A 6,620-nucleotide genomic window follows, 5' to 3' on the forward strand; every position below is an offset into this window, starting at 1 on the left:
GCGCTCCGAGGCCACCTAATCTTTACTGCCAGTACATTTCCCTTGTCAAAAGTTATAATGTAACTGTAAAATTCTCTAAGAAATAATTCAACAGTGATTCAGCAGTTTTTAAACTTGCTACCACAGTATGTATAGCTGTTTAGCTTATTGGACTTTAGACAGTTATGACATAAATAGTGGATGTGTTCTAAACATATCTAATCAGGTCATCCAGTGATAAAGTTGGAGGTTGAGAGGCTGATTCATCTTTATTTTTAATAGTGCAGTGTGGTTTAAGATCCAACAAGACTAGGTGATTCAAGATTCAAGGCTCATTTATTATTATCATTTTACAACACAAGGTTGTGTAACAAAATGTAGTGTGTAATCCTCTTAAAATTATATAAATGAAAGAATTAACAATGAGTTATAAAAATAAAACAATGTTTCATATTGGGGTGCAGAGGATGAATTTAGGAGTATCAGCCTGAGGAAAGAAGCTGCTGTGTAGTCTGTTGGTATAACAGTAGACACTTCTGTAATGACAGCAGGGTGAAGAGGCTGTGACTGAGGTGAGTGTTGTATTTCAGTATCCTTTGGGCTCTGTGTTCCTTGGATTGAATAGCAAGAGCGGCCTCCGTGTTTTTAGTGGGAGTGGGAGGCACTGGGAGGTACTGGGAGCTATGGTGTTATACAATCTGATGGCTAATGGATCTAACCCATCACTCCCATCAACATGCCCATTGGTGCTCAATTAGGTGCAAATGCATTTCCTGTATAAATAACATCACACTGGACAGGAAATGACAACTACGCTGGTCTTAAAGTAGCAAAGACACTTGCGTCACACTTGGCGCCGCTGTGCACCAGGTGTAAGATAGAGCCTGTTTATTTAGGATCTCATACATATGTTAACATAAGATAGGAATGCTAGGCTAACAGTTCATCCACTGTACACTTACCCAACACAGTGCTCTTAAACCGTCTAAAGGTTACACACAGGGATATTTTATCAGACAGGTTCTATAGTCTTCATGACATCTGTACTATATAATATTGGTGGAGTGCCCCTTTAGTGGAAACACATTGTTGGACAAATATTCACTATTTTTACCCAACATGTCAACCTTATCCGTTTAGATGTTGATTATGAGACTTCAAAAATCATCATGATATTTAGAGAAAAAAATATGAGAAATCATCTTAATTGATGACTTTTATTCTATTTATTATTAGCATATTACTATTCTTTCCACCATTTGTCTTGAAATATTACAACTTATTTTTTTTCCACCTAATGCGATCCTAACATCCTCAGTTACTTTATGAGTGTGACAGAAAAGCTATATATAAATGTATAGTCCTATAATGTAAAGGTGACAGCTGTCATGGGTTTAGCCCTGCAGAACAGAGCAGCAGTGATGCAGCACATTGTGTCAGTGACTGTAGCACAACGCGGTCACCATTGTGTTGCACTATGTCCACTGAAGCTCCTCCTCAGCCTGCCTCCTGCAGCACTTCTTTGCCAATGCTCTCTCTGTGTAATTGGAAGGAATGGTTTATTAATACGTTTTGATACCAATCAGGTCAAATAACCTTGGCAGTGCTGGAGAAGGAGAGGCTGGTGGCAGTGCTGGAGTGTACATTAAGAGGATGGCAGCTGGCATTACTCTCAGCCACTGTATGCTGATCTCAGACCTGCAGCACAGTTAATAATGTGGAAGAGACACACTTTCCATCACTCCTAATAGAGATATTGTCATAGCCCCCGCCACTGCCAAGGCTTGCAGAGCCGATGGGAAATAGATGGCATCTGCATTCTTCATCTCTCCTTCCTTCCTCCTCCTCTCTGTGTGAGGAGAACTTCTTTCATAATGTGCGTCCAGCCTCTCCCAACTCACATTTATTACCTAGGACCAAATACTGTCATCATCAGGGTGACACAAAACACCTTATTGAATTAATAAGGTTAACTTCACTCCACAATGTGCTTTTGCTTGTTACAATTGATATCAATGGACACTGCTGTTTTAATGGTTTGTGCATCAAGTTATACCTAGATGATGAATCTTTTTTCCTGTTTGGTCACCTCCATGAGCTTCGATCTAAACTCATTTTATGAGAGGTAACCATGTAACACACCCATGACCCTTCCTTTTTTAACACACTTTCTTTTTTTCAACCTTCAATTTTACATGAAGGATCTGTTTTAAACCTCATACTTTCCTACTACTCGTACTAACTCTGACGTCATGTGAAGTATGTAGTGTGTTTCAACTGCGTAGTATGTGATTTAGAGTATGTGAGAAGTTCCTGGATGGTTTACTAGATTCTCCAGAAATGCAGAGTATGCATCAAGAGCTGACTACTCACACTCACATTACCCAAGATGCAACGCTACTTCTGAAAAAAAACAAAAACAAAATACGAACATCACAGATCACCACTACAGCGAAGGTATGTTCACTTCCTGTTTTCAAAATAAAAGCACCAATTCCATCGTATTGTTTTCTTAATAATAAAAGGCAACGGGTGTTTTATTTTATGAAAATGACCGGAAGTGCATTACTCACTACGGCTAACTTGAGTGGCTCCGAATTCTCAGGAACAAAACTTTAAACAGGTGTTATTTGGACAAATTAGCGTCACATTGTGGATCTAAAGGGATACTTTACTTTCTTCCTAAAAAGGTTAGAAATGTGGATAAAGTGGTTTATTTACAGAGTTAGACTTAAAATGAAATCAGCTTCAGCCTGATGATTTCAGCTCTTGTAGGAACGAAATGCATTGTGGGTTATCGTGTAGTTTACTACAGTGTAAACAGTCTGCTTACTATCTGGTCGTTTAGTGTGTAGTGTGAAGAATGGAAGTATGTAGTATAGAAGTATGTAGTATGCAGTTTTGAACACAGCTGTGGTTTTTATAGTAACATTCTCACTCTTTGATACCAAATGTACTAACATAATTTATCCCATTTAATATTACTATTGTTAGTTGATATGCAGCAGTTCCCAGACTTTTTTAAACCATGGCACTCTTTCATACATTAGCTATGATGTCTTTACCAGCACATTAAAAGACCTTGTTGGAATGGATAATCTAAAATGTGATTTAGTGAATAATTGATGTAGACTAACTGGAACAATGAAAAACATCTAAAGCCCAATTTCCACTGAGTCCGGCAGCGGCGCGTTACAGCTGCGCCGCGGTCACCGGAGCAGATAGGTAACACTATAATCAATGAGAGTATCTCCACCGGGAACGTTTCAGCAGCGTGTCAGCAACGGCTCAGCAGCGGCTCTCCGCGCCGCAGCGCTATCGATAGGTAGCATTTCTATTTTTGACGGAGCCGTTGCCAACTCGCGACAAGCTCAACAGAGCAGAATGCACCAGACAGGAAGTCCGACACTGAATCGGCATAATAAAACTTCCGTTTTTCAAAATAAAACAACCCGTGCAGCTTCCCGATCGTATTTCAGCAACAAACATGAATAAAACAGACAGATAAAGACTCCATCTAGCTACGTAGCTACTGACAGATGGGATAAGTACATAAATCAAAGAAAATTACCAAATCAACCAAAATTGAGCAAGTTAACAAAACCGGGCCGTTTAGTTGTGCTGCTACTACAGTAGTTACTGTAGACTAAAGACACTCGTTCGGGTTTGATTGGGCTGCCGTAATTACTGTATTAACAGTGCAACGTCATTTTAAAAGGCAGCTTTCTCTACCAGAGCATGCTCCGGTCCGCTGCTGTAACGCTCCCGGTGTGAGTTGACGCCGGGCAGAGGACGGAGCTAAACCGTAGCACAGCCGTTCCGCGCCGCTGACGGACCCAGTGGAAATCCCCAGTAAGTCTCTTAGGGTTAATAACACAAGTCCTTTAAACTAAATGCCAAATGGATGACACTAGCTGTGGACTAGAGAGCAACTCAACTCAAAAAACAGTTCCAATCCAGTAACTTCAATAATAAGTAGGTTTGGTACACGGTTATGCAGTCAGGTAAGGCAGAGCTATCAGAATAACAAAAGTTAGAAGACAGGGTCAAAAACTAAACTGGGGACATTTAGAAACTCTAATCGACTTAATCATGCTCATGTCAATTAATTGTGTTGTTCACTGTTGCCATGACAGCAAAGGTTGCATATCTTTAAGGAATTTAAAACTTGTCTCCAGTGATGATTTGAACCCAAACCATGATCTTTATATAGTTCTAATAATGTAAACTAGACATTAACCACAGCGTCACACCTTAAAACATCTGTATTATCACTCCTTAAAGATGCTCATGTGTGAGGGCAGCAGTGGAAAATACTAAACTAAAGAAACTGTGAAAATACATCATTGTTCATCAAGGGTGGAGATAATCCTTCATTAATCGTAATTAAGGTTAAAAGTTCAATTAATGGTGATTTAGATTTTTGCCATAATTGCACCCAGCCCTAGTCAAATATGTTAGGAGTGTACACTAGAAAAAGGCTGGGACGCTCACAGGAAACTGACAAAGGAGAGCACACACACTAAACACACAAGGGAAGGTGGGATAATTAGACACAGTGGACACTAATCAGTTTCTAATGTTTCTAATCTCCATAGCAACAGGATTCAGAAGATAGGTTAGGTTTAGTAGTTGTTCAGACAGCAGTCATAAGTCACATGGCTGCTAGAGGTTAACATGGTCTACTTTAAACTAAAGACTGACACTGTTGCTGTTATTAGGACAACAATCTTGCTTTGGATGCACATTACTGTCTCACAATTCAATAGAAATGTCAAAGCTATTCATAAGTGAGAATGTAGCTGCTGTAAGAGCTGAATAAATGTCTCAGAAAACTGCATCTGCATGTGAAAAGATGCTTTCACTTTGTGATGTTTTGACATTTGAAATCGGCAGCAGTGTTTTCTGTTTGATTCATGTGTCAGTGTACAGCTTACATCTTACACAGCACTAAACACTACAGCAGTGATTTGTTGAATACTAATTGTCAAAGCAGTAGAGATCAGTGTATAATCATATATATAGTGTAGATTAGAGACACAGCTTTAGTCTTGTTACCAGTCATTTGCTCATTATGCTGATATGTGTGGTATCTCATCATCAGTGGATGAGTTGGTAGACTTTCTATTCTATTCTATTTCTTTTCAGATAAAAATCCAAGCAAACCAAAAGGCACCACTACAAGCCAGGTGACAACTTTCACACATCTCATTGGTCAGATATATCTGGGGCAGGAGCAAGTACATTAACTAAGGAAGAAGGTTCTAGAAAAGGTCCTCTAGCCAAAAACATGGTTCATTGGATCTAGATTCTTTGTCTGGTTAGCAGCCAGCAAGCGCCTATTTGTATTCCTTGTAATAAGTGTTAATAGATTTTAAAATCAGTTTTTTTTTATTAAGTTATTTTCTTGTTTGAGACAGTGAAGAAATGTTGTTGATGAACATTATTTGACAATGAAATTAGCACAGCAGCCATGTTGGATAGATTTTCTGATGACCTCAGAGCCACAACATTGTGACATAGATGAATTAGATAATATCAACTTCACAGTTTTAGTTCTCCCTCAGCGCTCTCACAGCGTTGGTTTTGGCGTCAGCAGGCAGCCCTTCCATTGGCCCAGCTCATGCAGGCTGAGGGAGGCATTGCTTTTCAGCATGTGTATTCATTGGCTCTACTTATCAGGAAGGTAGCAGGCTTTAACATTTGTTTGAGGAATATTAAACCTTTGTGCCATGCTCATAAAGTCCGCCCAGAGTCAATTGTGTTTAATAGTAGCTTTATTCTCTCTAAATAATCATTTGCCTTTTATTGCAGCAAATCAGGCGGGGAGTTAGCTTAGGGAGCGCTGCAACTCAAACACTTTATTGTTCCCATGCACGTCCTTAAGCACCGCTGTGGTCTGCTATAGCTTTACTTTGTTTTACCATGCAGGCTTTCACTCATACAATGTGATGGAACACAGAGACAATTAGAAGGATGGCTGTATCAGAATGAAATAGTTTTTCAAGGTGAAGGGAGTATTTAAAGTGTAATAGCTACAGAACTTTACAGTAGCTTGTTGGCTGATGTATTTAAGTACAGCTCAGTATTCTGATGTTATACTTATGTGATAGACTGTTATTGTTACGACTCCGGCATCTCCAACTCAAAGTCGTATTTGCTTTACTATCTTAACTGCACACCCATGCCAGATATTGCTCATTTTAAATTGATGAGCACCATCTGTGTTGGTGCAGGTTTAGCAGGGTTAGCTTAATTGACCATCACCAGTTGTTTTATAAGGGTAACTGTAAAGTAAAGATCCATTTTGGGTCACGCTGCATTCTTAAAACTACAACCAAGAGTAGAAAGAAGACATTTAAACTTTAAAACAGTCTGACAGAAGGTTAAATGTAAAAAGTTCTGAATTTGGTAGTTCCATTATTTAAATTGAGACACAGAATACAGTATATTAGTATATGGGTCAATGAGGTTTCTTTGTGTCCATGTGCTTTAATCAAATTTAAAGGGTTAAAATGTGAAAATAAACGTATGAATAACTTACACACATTCTTTTTTTGTGGACCCAGCATCAAATTTATGCTTTTAATCCATTTTGAGAGAATATATTAGAGGATTATGGCAAAAATGTCTAAGTGGTG

This window comes from Scomber japonicus, chromosome 16 (genome assembly GCF_027409825.1).
Source record: "Scomber japonicus isolate fScoJap1 chromosome 16, fScoJap1.pri, whole genome shotgun sequence".
In the NCBI taxonomy this organism is placed as follows: Eukaryota; Metazoa; Chordata; class Actinopteri; order Scombriformes; family Scombridae; genus Scomber; species Scomber japonicus.